Source organism: Oncorhynchus tshawytscha, linkage group LG34 (assembly GCF_018296145.1).
Source record: "Oncorhynchus tshawytscha isolate Ot180627B linkage group LG34, Otsh_v2.0, whole genome shotgun sequence".
NCBI lineage: Eukaryota > Metazoa > Chordata > Actinopteri > Salmoniformes > Salmonidae > Oncorhynchus > Oncorhynchus tshawytscha.
Genome location: NC_056462.1, coordinates 7,295,758 through 7,311,046, shown reverse-complemented (window position 1 = coordinate 7,311,046; position 15,289 = coordinate 7,295,758). Strand labels below are relative to the sequence as shown.

Below are 15,289 nucleotides of genomic sequence, written 5' to 3'. Positions count from 1 at the left end.
TGTGGGAAGCATTGGAGTCAACATGGGTTAGCATCCCTGTGGAATGCTTTTGACACTGTGTAGAGTCCATGCCCTGACAAATTGAGAGTGTTCTGAGGGTCAAAAGGGATTGCAACTCAATATTAGGAAGAAGTGAATACTTTTTTTTTATAGCTACTGTTTACAGGCTTCCTGGGCCGTATACAACATTCCTCGCTGAGTTCCCTGAATTTTATATCACACCTTGTAGTCATGGCAGATAATATTGCAATTGTTGGTGACTTCAATATACACATGGAAAAGTCCACAGATCCACTCCAAAAGGATTTCGGAGCTATTATTGACTCAGTGGGTTTTGTCCAACATGTCTCTGGACTCATTGTCACAGTCTTACCCTGAATCTAGTTTTGTCCCGTGGAATAAATATTGTGCATCTAAATGTTTTTCCTCATAATCCTGGACTTTCGGACCACCATTTTATTACGTTTTCAAATCGCAACAAATAATCTGTTAAGACCCCAACAAAGGATCATCAAAAGCTGTCCTATAAATTCTCAGACAACCCAACGATTCCTAGATGCCCTTCCAGACTACCTCCACCTACCCAAGGATGTCGGAGTAAAAAGATAATTGAACCACCTAATTGGGGATCTTAATTTAACCTTGCGTAATACCCTAGATGCAGACACACCCCTAAAAACTAAAACATTTGTCACAAGAAATTTGCGCCCTGGTATACAGAAAATACCCGAGCCCTGAAGCAAGCTTCCAGAAAATTGGAAAAGAAATGGCGCTCCACCAAACTGGAAGTCTTTCGACTAGCTTGTAAAGACAGTAACATGCAATATCGAAGAGCCCTCACTGCAGCTCAATCATCCTATTTTTCCAAACTAATTGAGGAGAAAGAGACATCCAAAATGTATTTTTGATACTGTCGCAAAGCTAACTAAAAAACAGCATTGAACAAGAGAGGATAGCTTTCACTTCGGCAGTGATAAACGTCTTTGATGAAAAGATCATGATCATTAGAAAGCAAATTACGGACTCCACTTTGAATCTGCGTATTTCTCCAAAGCTCAGTTGTCCGGAGTCTGCTCAGAACTGCCAGGACCTAGGAAAAATGGAGACACTCAAGTTTTTAGATCCTGTATCTCTTGATACATTCATGAAAATAGTCATGGCCTCTAAACCGTCAAGCTGCATACTGGACCCTATTCCAACTAAACTACTGAAGGAGCTACTTCCTGTGCTTGGTCCTCCTATGTTGAACATAATAAATGGCTCCCTATACTAGAGGTCGACCGATTAATCGGAATGGCCGATTAATTAGGTCCTATTTCAAGTTTTCATAACAATCGGAAATCTGTATTTTTGGGCGCCGATTTTTTACCTATCAACTCCCGAGATGAGGCTGGTGTGACCGAAGTGAAATGGCTGGCTAGTTAGCTTGCGCTAACAGCGTTTCAAACGTCACTCGCTCTGAGCCTTGGGGTGGTTGTTTCCCTTGCTCTGCATGGGTAACGCTGCTTCGATGTGGTGGCTGTTGTAGTTGTGTTGCTGGTTCGAGCCCAGGGAGGAGCGAGGAGAGGGACGGAAGCTATACTGTTACACTGGCAATACTAAAGTGCCTATAAGAACATCCAATAGTCAAAGGGTAATGAAATACAAATGGTATAGAGGGAAATTGTCCTATAATAACTACAACCTAAAACTTCTTACCTAGGATTATTGAAGACTCATGTTAAAAGGAACCACCAGCTTTCATATGTTCTCATGTTCTGAGCAAGGAACTGAAATGTTGGCTTTCATATTGCACTTTTATGTTCTTCTCTAACACTTTGCTTTTGCATTATTTAAACCAAATTGAACATGTTTCAATATTTACTTGAGGCTAAATTGATTTTATTGATGTATTATATTAAGTTAAAATAAGTGTTAATTCAGTATTGTTGTAATTGTCATTATTACAGAAAATCTCTACATTGGCTTCCTGTTAAGGTTATGGCTGATTTTAAGGTTTTACTGCTAACCTGCCGTACGTACCTGCTACAGTCACAAGACGCAGGCCTCCTTACTGTCCCTAGAATTGCTAAGCAAACAGCTGGAGGCAGGGCAGGCTTTCTCCTATAGAGCTCCATTTTAATGGAATAATCTGCCTATCCATGAGAGCGATGCACTCGGACTTGACCTTTAAGTCTTTACTGAAGACTCATCTCTTCAGTAGGTCCGATAATTGAGTATAGTCTGGCCCAGGGGTGCAAAGGTGAACGGCAAGGCACTGAAGCAACAAACTGCCCTTGCTGTCTCTGCATGGCTGGCTCCCCTCTCTCCACTGGGATTCTCTGCCTCTGACCCTATTACGGGGGATAAGTCACTGGCTGTCTAGTGCCCTTTCATGCCGTGAATCACTTGAGTGGGTTGAGTCACAGACGTGATCTTCCTGTCCGGTTTTTCCACCCCTCAAGCTCATGCGGTGGAGATCTTAGCGGGCTATACTCGGCCTTGTCTCAGGGTAGTAAGTTGTGGTTGAAGATATCCCTCAAGTGGGTGGGGTTATATCCTGCCTGGTTGGCCCTGTCCACGGGTATCGTCGGACAGTGCCACAGTGTGCCCCCGACCCACCCGTTTCAGTATCTATGCTGCAATAGTCTATGTGCCGGAGGGATAGGGTCAGTCTGTTATATCTGGTGTCATTACCCTGTCTTATCTGGTGTCCTGTGCGAATTTAAGTATGCGCCCTCTAATTCTCTCTCCCCCTCCCCTCCAGAAGCACCTGAGCCCAAGGATCATGCCTCAGGACTACTTAGCCTGATGACTCCTTGCTGTTCCCACTCCATCTGGTTGTGCTGCTTCTCCAGTTGCAACTGTTCTGCCTGCGGCTAGGGAAACCTGACCTGTTCACCATACGTGCTACGTTGTTTCAACGCGCTCTCTACCGCACCTGCAGTCTCTACCTCTGAATGCTCGGCTATGAAAAGCCAACTGACATTTACTCCTCAGGTTCTGACCCGTTCCACGCTCTACAACCACTGATTATTATTTGAACCTGCTGGTCATCTTTGAACATCTTGAAGAACAATCTGGCCTTTTAATGGCCATGTACTCTTGTAGTCTCTACCCGGCACAGCCAGAAGAGGACTGGCCACCCGTCAGAACCTGGTTCCTCTCTAGGTTTCTTCCTAGGTTCCTGCTTTTCTATTAAGTTTTTCCTAGCCACTGTGCTTCTACATCTGCATTGCTGTTGTTTGGAGTTTTAGGCTGGATTTCTGTACAGCACTTTGTGACATAGGCTGATGTAAAAAGGGCTTTATAAATACATTTGATTGATTGATTGTATATACAGTCCCAATCAAACGTTTGGATACACTCATTCAAGATTTTTTCTTAATTGTACTATTTTCTACATTGTAGAATAAAAGTGAAGACATCAAATCTATGAAATAAAATATATGGAATCATGTAGTAACCCAAAAATATTTTTGATTATTCAATGTAGCCACCCTTTGCCTTGATGACAGCATTGCACACTCTTGGCATTCTCTCAACCAGCTCCACCTGGAATGCTTTTCAATTAACAGGTGTGCCTTGATAAAAAAAAGTTAATTTGTGGAATTTATTTCCTTCTTAATGCATTTCAGCCAATCAGTTGTGTTGTGACAAGGTAGGGGTGGTATACAGAAGATGGTCTTTTACCAAATAGGGTTAAGTCCATACTATGGCAAGAACAGCTCAAACATGCAAAGAACAATGACAGTCCATCATTACTTTTAGACATGATGGTCAGGCAATGTGGAAAATTAAGAAATTTTAAAGTTTATTCAAGTGCAGTCGCAAAAACCATGAAGCGCTATGATGAAACTGGTGCTCATGAGGACTGCCACAGGAAATAGTTACCTCTGCTGCAGAGGATATGTTAGAGTTACCAGCCTCAGAAATTGCAACCCAAATAAATGCTTCGGAGTTCAAGTAACAGACTCATCTCAACACCAACTGTCCAGAGGAGACTGCGTGAATCAGGCCTTCATGGTTGAATTGCTTCAAAGAAACCACTACTAAAAAGGACACCAATAAGAAGATTTTATTGAATTTCCAAAACATAATATACTTGCAGTAAAGCCGCTCAACAACTACATCACATCAATCATCCAACAGACTCCCATTTAGAGCGACACACAGAAGCATCCAAGGTCAACGCCCTAACCAAGGGCACATTGACAGATCTCCCACCAGGCCAAAAGACGTTAACCCTAACCTTCCAAGATCCCCCCCCCACAGTTCCCCAATAGCTGTCACTCAACCATCTGAGACCCCTCTCACAGTCCCCCCATGATGTAATACAATTCATTCCATTCCCCACCCCAAAGAACCCCACCCCCCAAAGCACTCCCCCAAAGTACAGATCCCTCTGTACTTTGTTTCGTTCCTGCTGAAAAACTTCCCCACTGCATGATGCTGCTAAAAAACAATCAATCTTAACATAATCAATAGTTAAACTAGTAATATCATCAACTATGTGTAGTTATCTAGCTTGTCCTGCGTTACATATAATCGATGCGGTGCCTGTTAATTTTTCATCGAATTTAACGAGCGCATTTGTGAAAAAAGCACTGTCGTTGCACAAATGTGTACCTAACCATAAACATCAATGCCTTTCTTAAAATCAACACACAAGTATATATTTTTAAACCTGCAATTTAGTTAATATTGCCTGCTAACATGAATTGTGTCACTTCTCTTACGTTCTGTGCAAGCAGAGTCGGGGTATATGCAGCAGTTTGGACTGCCTGGCTCGTTGCGAACTGTGTGAAGACCATTTCTTCCTAACAAAGACCGTAATTAATTTGCCAGAATTGTACATGATTATGACATAACATTGAAGGTTGTGCAATGTAACAGCAATATTTAGACTTAGGGATGCCACGTGTTAGATAAAATACGGAACGGTTCCGTATTTCACTGAAAGAATAAACGTTTATTCTTTCGAAATTATAGTTTCTGGATTTGACCATATTAATGACCTAAGGCTGGTATTTCCGTGTGTTCTTATATTATAATTAAGTCTATGATTTGATAGAGCAGTCTGACTGAGCCGTGGTAGGCAGCAGCAGGTTCGTAAGCATTCATTCAAACAGCACTTTCCTGCATTTGCCAGCAGCTCTTTGCTGTGCTTCAAGCATTCCGCTGTTTATGACTTCAAGCCTATCAACTCCCGAGATTAGGCTGGAAATACTATAGTGCAACCTAAAACTTCTTACCTGGGAATATTGAAGACTCATGTTAAGAAACACCAGCTTTCATATGTTCTCATGTTCTGAGCAAGGAACTTAAACGTTAGCTTTCTTACATGGCAAATATTGCACTTTTGCTTTCTTCTCCAACACTTTGTTTTTGCATTATTTAAATCAAATTGAACATGTTTCATTATTTATTTGAGACTAAATTGATGTATTATATTAAGATAAATAAAAGTGTTCATTCAGTATTGCTGTAATTGTCATTATTACAAATATATATATATATTTTTTTTTAAATCGGCAGATTAATTGGTATCGGCCTTTTTTGGTCCTCCAATAATCGGTATCGGTGTTGAAAAATCATAATCGGTCGACCTCTAGTCCTGGTGCATATTGTTTGTTAAACTTTTAAATTAACGTGGCCTCCGGAGTGCCGCAGTGGTCTACGGCACTGCATTGCTGTACTAGCTGTTCCACTATAGATTCTGTGTTCAAGTCCAGGCTCTGTAGCAGCCGACCGGGAGACCCATGGGGTGGGCGCACAATTGGCACAGCGTCGTCCGGGTTAGGGGAGGGTTTGACCAGCAGGGATGTCCTTGTCTCATCGCACACTAGCGACTCCTGTGGCGAGCCGGGCGCAGTGCACGCTGACATGGTCCTCTGACATATTGGTGTGTCTCGCTTCCGGGTTAAGTGGGCATTGTGTCAAGAAGCAGTGCGGCTTGGTTGGGTTGTGTTTCAGAGGACGCACGGCTCTCGAACTTGGTCTCTCTCGAATCCATACGAGAGTCGCAGCGATGAGACAATTGGATACCTCAAAATTGGGGAGAAAGGGGGGTAAAAAGCTGATTGGACGGATCCCTGCTTCCTCTGTCACGCCACCTCAATTCACATTTCTCAAATCCTAGCCTCCCATCTCCTAACGCAGTCAGTTATGATTCTTATAAGAAACGGCAGCCATTCTTCCTGGGGTCCACACAAAACACTAATGGAAAAGAACAGCAACACAAATTTAAACTAAGAACACTATGACTTAAGAACAATATGACTATTTAAAAACCAGACAAGATCTAGCCTTTTGTGACTGTAATCCCACTATAGTTAAATCAGGCTAAGGGCAAAAGGGCAACTGAGCCGCTTACTATGAGGGAAGCCCTGAAGTCCACGGCATGCAACCTTCAGTTTCACTTCTCCATCATTTCGAACAATTAACAATTACCGTGATATGCAGTCGTTTAACTTACTTCAGTTAAATTCACTGACTAAATCTCTGTAAAATAAGAGTGTCTGCTAAATGACTAAAATGTCCATTTAAACTGATAGCAAACACAGTAGATAGTTGGAAGGGCTACTAAGATGAACGTTTCTGTGGAAAACTGTCATGGGAAAACTACAGTATGTCTGAATAAAAGGTAATTGAGTTGCTGTATTGGAGACCAGCAAATATCCTCCACAGCACTTTAATCAAAAGGGTTCTGAGAAACAGGTCAGGCAAGCTTTTCAAAGACAAACCACTTGAGCCATGACATCAGCTCTTCTTCTAAAGCAGGAGAGAGAGAGAGAGAGAGAGAGAGACACACAAAGGAAGAGTGAATGGGCAAGAAAGGGACATAGAAAGGAAGAGAGTTGGAGAGAAGAGGTCATAAAATAGAGAGCAAGTGAAAGAGGGAGAGAGAGAATGTGCAACCCCTGTTCTGTACTTTTGGGAGAAACCGTATCGCATTCTCCAAATCCCAGATGGCCCGCCTAGATCCTGCACCACTCCCCTCAGTAACTCTAACTGGCAGGTAGCAGGTGCAGCCACATAGCTGTAGAGGCAGGACACTAACGCCATCCCTCCCTGGGAAATCAATCAAGTGAAAATGCGATGATTGTCTCATTAATGTATGGTTATATTTAAGCCATCCCTCCGGACTGTTTATTGGCTAGCTCGTCTTAGTGACATCCATTCAAAACGCCAAGTTGCCAACTGTTGATTCCCATTATGAGTTTCATTGGACTAGGATGGATTTCTCTCTTGTTTACACACAAACACACATTACAAAGTAGTTTCCAAATACACACGACTACTTCCAGAATTACACACAAACCCACACCCCAGACTCGCTCGCAGGTACCACGGTATGCGGTTCCCGTAGTGATAGCATTACACAGTATTCATTCAAAACAAAACACATCGGAACTGAAGAGGAAGAAGGTAAGGCATTAAAATGAGTGTGTGTGTGTGTACGTGCATGTGTGGGTCTAAATGACTAGACTGACAACAGGAAGTCACCACCGGCCTTTCACTTTTTCTCATTATGTCATCCCTTTATTTGTGGGTGGGACTGAGTTACAGTAAAAAAAAAAAAAGGGACTCAATCCTCTTAAACATTTCCTGTCAGATCGCTGGGCATGAGTGAGCTCACTGAGCTACTGTATGCCAGACACTGTAGTCTTTTTCACAGCCACCGTATCGTGTCTGACTTAAATAGCCTACATGACAGTTCAGCTGTTCTATGTGACAGAACTCATTTCACCAATTGAATAGGCCATGAAATGCCATCAACTTTCTTCAAAATAAAAAATTCTAATGTAAAACAAGTAATTTATTTTGTGCTACTGCATATAACAAATACAATTGATCAACTAATGTGATGCAAAACACCTTGAGGCACAGTGATGCTGAAACGTTGGTAAATACCCATTAAATTGCTGGGAGTTTATACATGGAGTGTGCGACTTAATTTTGATGGTTATGTTTTGCATAAACTGACATCATATACGACCACCTTCTGGCTGATAATTATTATAATTTTAAGACTAATCAATAATTGCCTACTATGGCAAATGTTAAGACTGATTGCCATTGTTGAAGGGCATAGCAGTGAGTGAAGGAAGTAAAACCCCAGTAATGCTGCAACAATTGGCCAGGGTAATCTTCTTAATGTGCACTAAGCCTTTTATGCCCATGCAGTGGGGATGGTGTAATAACGCGAGTCCATTCTGCTAGAGCCCAGTGAGTGAAGGGAGGTTAATGAGCATTTGAATCCAAAGAAAGGGATTTTCTTCAGTGAAAGTGAATGGGTGATAACAAATTAAAATCAATTGTATCACTGTATTAATTTTAAAATGTTCAAAGGAAGAGGGAAGAAGAGGGCATTATTTTGGTAAGTATGAAAACTGGAGAAAACATAACTTAATTTACTCAATGTCCAGTTTTCCAAATAGGCTATAAGCATTTCACTCAATATCTCCTACACAACTTACAAAGTAAACATGGATGGTGTTGATTGCTGGCTTGGCTAACGATCACCTAGTCCAGGGTTTCCCAAACTCAGGCCTGGGCACTCCAGCACCCTGGGTGCATGGATTGGTTTTTGCCCTAGCACTAATACCACCGATTCAAATAACCAACTCATCATCAAGCTTTGGCAACTTGGGGTTCAACAGGGGTTATTCTAATAGCTTTAAAGTTCTTTGAAGAACCTTAGGGTTCTTGGCACTGAAAATTGCCCCCAAAAGGTTCTTCCATGGGAGGTGGGATTCATCGAGGAACCTCCTTAGTTGGTGGGGGTTCTTGGGGGAAACTAACACACTAGAGGATATACCCATTATATTTGGGGCTCTGTGGGAGTTTCTCATATTTAGATTTTTTAATTCTGCTTTGCCACTAAAAAAAACACTGACAACTCAAATGTTATTGTTATGCGTAGTATTATTATTAAGGGGTAGTTAAAACATTTTTACCCAAAAAGGTTATTCGAGGAACCATTAAAAGGGGTTCACCCACAGTTTTAATTTGAAGAACCCCTAAAGGATACTCCAGGAACCTTTTCTTTTTAGAGTGTAGGGCAAAAATATAAACATTTACACCAAGGGGCAACATGGTCTCAGAGCATTTTGTAATATTCTGTATGCAAATCTGAGACCTTTCAATAGTATGATACCATACAAAAAGCATTATATGTATTAATTTGTGGATGTTCATCCCCCACCCCATTATGTTACGAAATATAATACAAATTGTATGTTACGAATTTGCAAACGTATGATATCTTCAGAACTCTAGCTAGGTGGCTAACGTTAGCTAGCTGGCTAACACTAGCTAGGCTAGGGTTAAGTTATGCGCTCACCCATCCAACATACTTTCAATTTTGCCTTAAGTAACCATATGTTTTATGTAACCATAACAAACGTAACATATTACACTAATTTAGGTGTGCCGGATTTACATTTACTATGTTACGTCTAGTCTATGAGACCAGGCTGCCAGCGGGTGCACCGGGACCGAGTTAGGGAAACACACAAGCAAGAACAGTGCAACAATGTAATTATTGTATTCAACAAGAAACCCACTTTTCTACTCACAACCCCCTGGGCCCGTCTCCACTAATGACAGTTTAACGATGGTCCTTGTCTAATTGTTATGTTAATTAACGTGGAAAAATATTGGCACATTAACTCGAGAGCATCCTTTCTTGTTCAAGAAGGTCACGCTAGACTGGGTTACCGTAAACCTTCTTATTCATTGCCAAGAACTGGCAACACCGGTCCATTGGAATGTGGTCAAACCCACTTACATCGAATTGAAGTCGAGTCGTGTTATCGAGAAGTTGACAAGGAGAAACTCGCCATAATAAAAGCTCCAATTTGTTGTTCAAATTATGTTTTATAAATATGCTACAATATAGAAAATGTGTTGGGATACGTAACAACAACTATTCCGCTATGGCAGAGGACATTTAGGCTAAGCATCCGCACTGTTGTTTTCGTGAATGCATTCCCAAATAAACAAAACCGCAAAACACGATGTTCCATTAATGTTGCCTTAATTTGAACATTGGCAACATTGTAGACTTTTCTCAGGATATTGGATAATGTTTTGTCTATGATATGAAACTATGTATACAACCTAGCTACAATATCAGATGTGCGTTAATTGCAGTAGCGGTAGCTTGCAGTGGCCGTTGCGACATTGCTTACCTCAAAGCGAACACGGAGACATCTGAAAGAAATTCGCTCCGCAACAAAATACTGTATCAACCTCGTCGACAGGAGCCTGCTTGGCCGGTATTAAAGTCCATACACATCTGAGATGAGACGGGAAAATGGACCGCGTATACGCTTTTGGCCAGCAGAATTACGAATGACACCGCACACCTGCCTCGACGTCCTCAATTGGCTCCGTCCAATTTCAATTTAGCAAACGGCGCATGGACGTTGCTACTACACCGTGCACGGGCAGGCAAAAGCAAGGCAACACCCTTTCTCCCGGGTCACTTGCTCTCATTCGGAGCTATGGAGATAGCGTTGCAGTAAAACTGTCCCTTTACTCCTGACAAAACGCCGTCTCACCACGACAACACCTCTTGACTGAAGAGAGGCTAGCTGAAGAGGAGGAGACGAGAGCTCACATTGTTCCCGCATGATCGGTGCGCGTAGCGACGCGGCTGGGTGCCGCCAATCTGACAGCCCAGGAACAGTTCGCGTTTATCAGATATCATCCAATGGCTCGAGCCTGCCTCCTTGTTTCCCAGGGAAAGGGCGGTTGTATGCGAGGATGATGCTGTGTTCTCCTCCACGTGTAAAATGGCCTAGTGCAGTAGCCTATGGTGCAGTTCATTGGTCCCTCCCGTAGTCATGGCAACGACCCAGGTTCAATTATGTGCTCTTCTGGGAGGATGGGGTGGAGATGAGCGATGTGCAGGTCACCTATAACAGAGCAAAATGTCATTCCCCTACCTCTGCATATAGTTTGCAAAAGACCTTCACATGTGCTTACAATGCAGTGGAGCCTTGTTGGAGCCTGTAGCCTATATGGCCTGTTTCTCTGCACTGCTAGTTAGGATGCACAATAAGCCTGCAGTGTATGATCCATTGTTAGGCAAATATATAACTTATCTTCTGTAGGTGCGCTATCAAGATTTGCATTTTATCAGGCATTGCAAACACACACCCATATCGTATCACCATAGCCATCAAAGTATACCAACAATATCACATGTTGTACACACAGTGAGTATTGAAAGCATGATATAGCCTAACACACACACACACACACACACACACACACACACACACACACACACCACTGAATTATTCAGATGAAGTGTAAGGGGGTTGCCCATGACCCATATAGATGTCCTCTGTGGTTCCAGGGGAAAGCACATTGCTTTGAGAGCAGGATTGACACATGCTGCATACACACAGTGGAAGCTTCACACTCACTACCATAACCTTGGTCACGGTCCAAATGTCTTTGAAAGCTATATGCTCTGAATTCAAATAGATACGATACTCCCTGTGAAACATTGGGCATAAGTTGTGTGAAGTGTTTCACAAAGTGAAATTGTACATTTCAGAAAACATTTTGTGGATACGAGTGTCTGTGACCAAATAGCTATCGAAGCCCAGGCTTCCCAACCAGCTCAAGAAGGTAAGATGACAACTTTATCCGTCACTATGCTCTGCCAGCCTTCGATACATCAGTCTGGGCCATTCAAGTGATAGAGATGACCTCAACTCCACAGTGATTATTATTTGACACTGGTGGTCATCTATGAACATTTGAAGAACGATCTTGCCTTAATGGCCATGTACTCTTATAATCTCCACCCGGCACAGCCAGAAAAGGACTGGCCACCGCCCAGAACCTGGTTCCTCTCTAGGTTTCTTCCTACACTGTAAAACTTTTCCCTGTAAATGTACAGCATTATACTGGCACCACAGTTGCCAGTTTAATATGGTAATTTTGCTTTACAGCAGTGATTCTGTAATAGTTTACAGTATTTTCCATAATATAAAGAAATATTACAGCATTCCTGCTGTAGATTTACAGCAAGGATGCTGTAATATGTTTTACAATGAGGAAAATCATGCTATAAACTATATTACAGCATCACTGCTGTAAAGCAAAATGACAGTATTAAACTGGCAACTGTGGTGCCAGTATAATACTGTACATTTACAGTGAAATACATACAGTAATATACAATTATTTGACAGTACTAAGCAGCATTGCAGGTTGTCTTTAGAAGACAGCTCGCTGAAATGTAATATTGTAAGACAAACAATACGTGTACAAATATATATTTATCCAATTTCATCACATGAATTGCACTTAAACCACAAAGAACAACATTTGGAAAGAGCAACATTACAACTCCAGATAGTAGGGGAGAGAGAGATAGTGATAAGAACATTGACAAATACTAGCAAATAATGTACTTCACCATACACAAACCAAGACATCCGAAGAGGTCATTCTTGAAAATACAGGATTATGTAAGAAAAAAGTAAAATCTAAACAGATCAATGAAAAATAGGAAAACAGTTGAACAGAAATTATTACAAAAAGCTATAACAAGAACTGCTTGCCTGCCTGTCTTTGAGAGAGAAATGAGAAAAAGAGATAGAGAAAGAAAGAGGCTGAGAGAGAAGGATGGATAGAGAGGAGCGAGCAGGGCTAGACTGGAGCCAGAGTAGCATGCTACCGCAAGCCAACACGGGATCCGGGATGGCACAAGCAGGTCATTTGCTGACCCAACCCGCATGGCAGGATTTCTGAGAGAATGAGAGCTGCAAACAAGTCTCAAATAAATCTCGGTGGCGTGCAGGTTATCACCCCAATCTTCGAAACTCTGATCCTCCTTAGAGAGAGAGATTGCTATTACTATCACTACTACTATCAATACTACTGCTATTACTACCACTATCAATACTACTACTACCACTACTATTACTACTACTAATATTACCATCACTACTATCAATATTATCACTACTACTGCTACTACTATCAATACTACTACTATTATCAATACTACCACTATTAATACTACTATCAATAATACTACTACTACTACTTCTACTACTATCACTACTACTACTACTACTTCTACTCGCTAGGTAAAAAGGCTATTACAACTGACAAATAAAGTTTGTGTTCATCAGGTGTGTGTGTTTGTGTACTTACATGTTGGAGTTTTTCCACTCAGACTCCGCCAGGTCTGCGAGAAAGCGTGTAACACGTGGCTCAATTGGCAACTGCTTCCTCGGAGCGACCTTTCCGGTCTTGCGGATCACTCCTGCTTTCACTGTGCATTTGGTTCCTTCAGGGTTTATTCGAACCAGGAACCTGTACAACCAAATATAGAATAGATTAAATCAGTTGAGGCATTGAAAAAAATAACAAAAATAAATATCATTGCAATGTAACTAAGAAATGCTGTAAATGTAAGTGTTGGATCAATGAATGTTCAATGCTTACCTCTGTATCAGCTCCAAGGTTGCAGAGGCTGACTCCTGGTATTCTATGTTAAAAACCTAGAAAGTGCTGAAGAGCACAGAGAAGGCAGCAGCAAAGTTAGACTCACTGTCCAAAACACAGACCACGTTCCCCTCGATCGAAACAATCCATTGAGGAAACCAATAGAGTATTTCCTGAAATACACAAAAGGAAGGTTGTTAGTGTATACTTACGAGACATCTCTAGTAGAGGTCGACCGATTATAATTTTTCAACGCTGATACTGATACCGATTATTGGAGGACCAAAAAAGCCGATACCGATTAAATCGGCCAATTTTTATTTTTTTATTTGTAATAATGACAATTACAACAACACTGAATGAACACATATTTTAACTTAATATCAATAAATAAATAAAAATCAATAAAAATCAATTTAGCCTCAAATAAATAATGAAACATGTTCAATTTGTTTTAAATAATGCAAAAACAAAGTGTTGGAGAAGTAAAAGTGCAATATGTGCCATGTAAAAAAGCTAACGTTTGAGTTCCTTGCTCAGAACATGAGAACATATGAAGGTTGGTGGTTCCTTTACACGAGACTTCAATATAAGAGGTTTAAGATTATAGTTAATATAGTATTTATAGGACTATTTCTCTCTGTACCATTTGTATTTCATATACCTTTGACTATTGGATGTTCTTATAGGCACTATAGTATTGCCAGTGTAACAGTATAGCTTCCGTCCCTCTCCTCGCCCCTACCTGGGCTCGAACCAGGAACACATCAACAACAGCCACACTCGAAGCAGTGTTACCCATCGCTCCACAAAAGCCGCTGCTCTTGCAGAGCAAGGGGAATAACTACTCCAAACGAGTCGCGTTTGAAACGTTATTAGCGCACACCCAGCTAACTAGCTAGCCATTTCACATCGGTTACACCAGCCATTAGGCTGATAGGCCTGAAGTCATAAACAGCGTTATGCATGCGAAGAGCTGCTGGCAAAACACACAAAAGTGCTGTTTGAATGAATGCTTACGAGCCTGCTGCTGCCTACCATCGCTCAGTCAGACTGCTCTATCAAATCATAGACTTAATTATAACATAATAACACGCAGAAATACGAGCCTTTGGTCATTAATATGGTTGAATCCGGAAACTATAATTTCGAAAACAAAACGTTTATTCTTTCAGTGAAATGCGGAACCGTTCGGTATTTTATCTAATGGGTGGCATCCCTAAGTCTAAATATTCTTGTTACATTGCACAACCTTCAATGTTATGTCATAATTACGTAAAATTCTGGCAAATTAGTTTGCAATGAGCCAGGCTGCCCAAACTGTTGCATTTACCCTGACTCTGCGTGCAATGAACGCAAGAGAAATGACTCAATTTCACCTGATTAATATTGCCTGCAACCTGGATTTCTTTTAGCTAAATATGCAGGTTTAAAAATATATACTTCTGTGTATTGATTTTAAGAAAGGCATTGGTGTTTATGGTTAGGTACAGTCGTCCAACGATTGTGCTTTTTTCGCAAATGTGCTTTTGTTTAATCATCCCCCAGCGTTGCATCGATTATATGCAAAGCAGGACACGCTAGATAAACGAGTAATATCATTAACCATGTGTAGTTATAACTAGTGATTATGATTGATTGATAAGATAAGTTTAATGCTAGCTAGCAACTTACCTTGGCTTCTACTGCATTCGCGTAACAGGCAGGCTCCTCGTGGCGTGCAATGAGAGGCAGGTGGTTAGAGCGTTGGACAAGTTAACTGTAAGGTTGCAAGATTGAATCCCCCGAGCTGACAAGGTGAAAAGCTGTCGTTCTGCCCCTGAAC

At 41.4% G+C, this 15,289-nt stretch overlaps 1 protein-coding gene across 13 annotated transcripts in view; it reads right to left on the bottom strand.

Annotated features, from left to right (window-relative positions):
* The window catches only part of sorbs2a (sorbin and SH3 domain containing 2a), a 105,451-nt gene extending 94,602 nt beyond the window's left edge, over window positions 1-10,849 (bottom strand). The window contains exon 1 of one of the 13 annotated variants that reach the window (XM_042312003.1): window positions 10,179-10,849. The gene's annotated coding sequence lies outside the window, so the exon portion shown is untranslated. The remainder of the gene's footprint in view (window positions 1-10,178) is intronic. The other 12 variants (XM_042312002.1, XM_042311999.1, XM_042312004.1 and 9 more) reach the window with 12 other exon arrangements.
* Window positions 10,850-15,289: the final 4,440 nt, after the last annotated feature.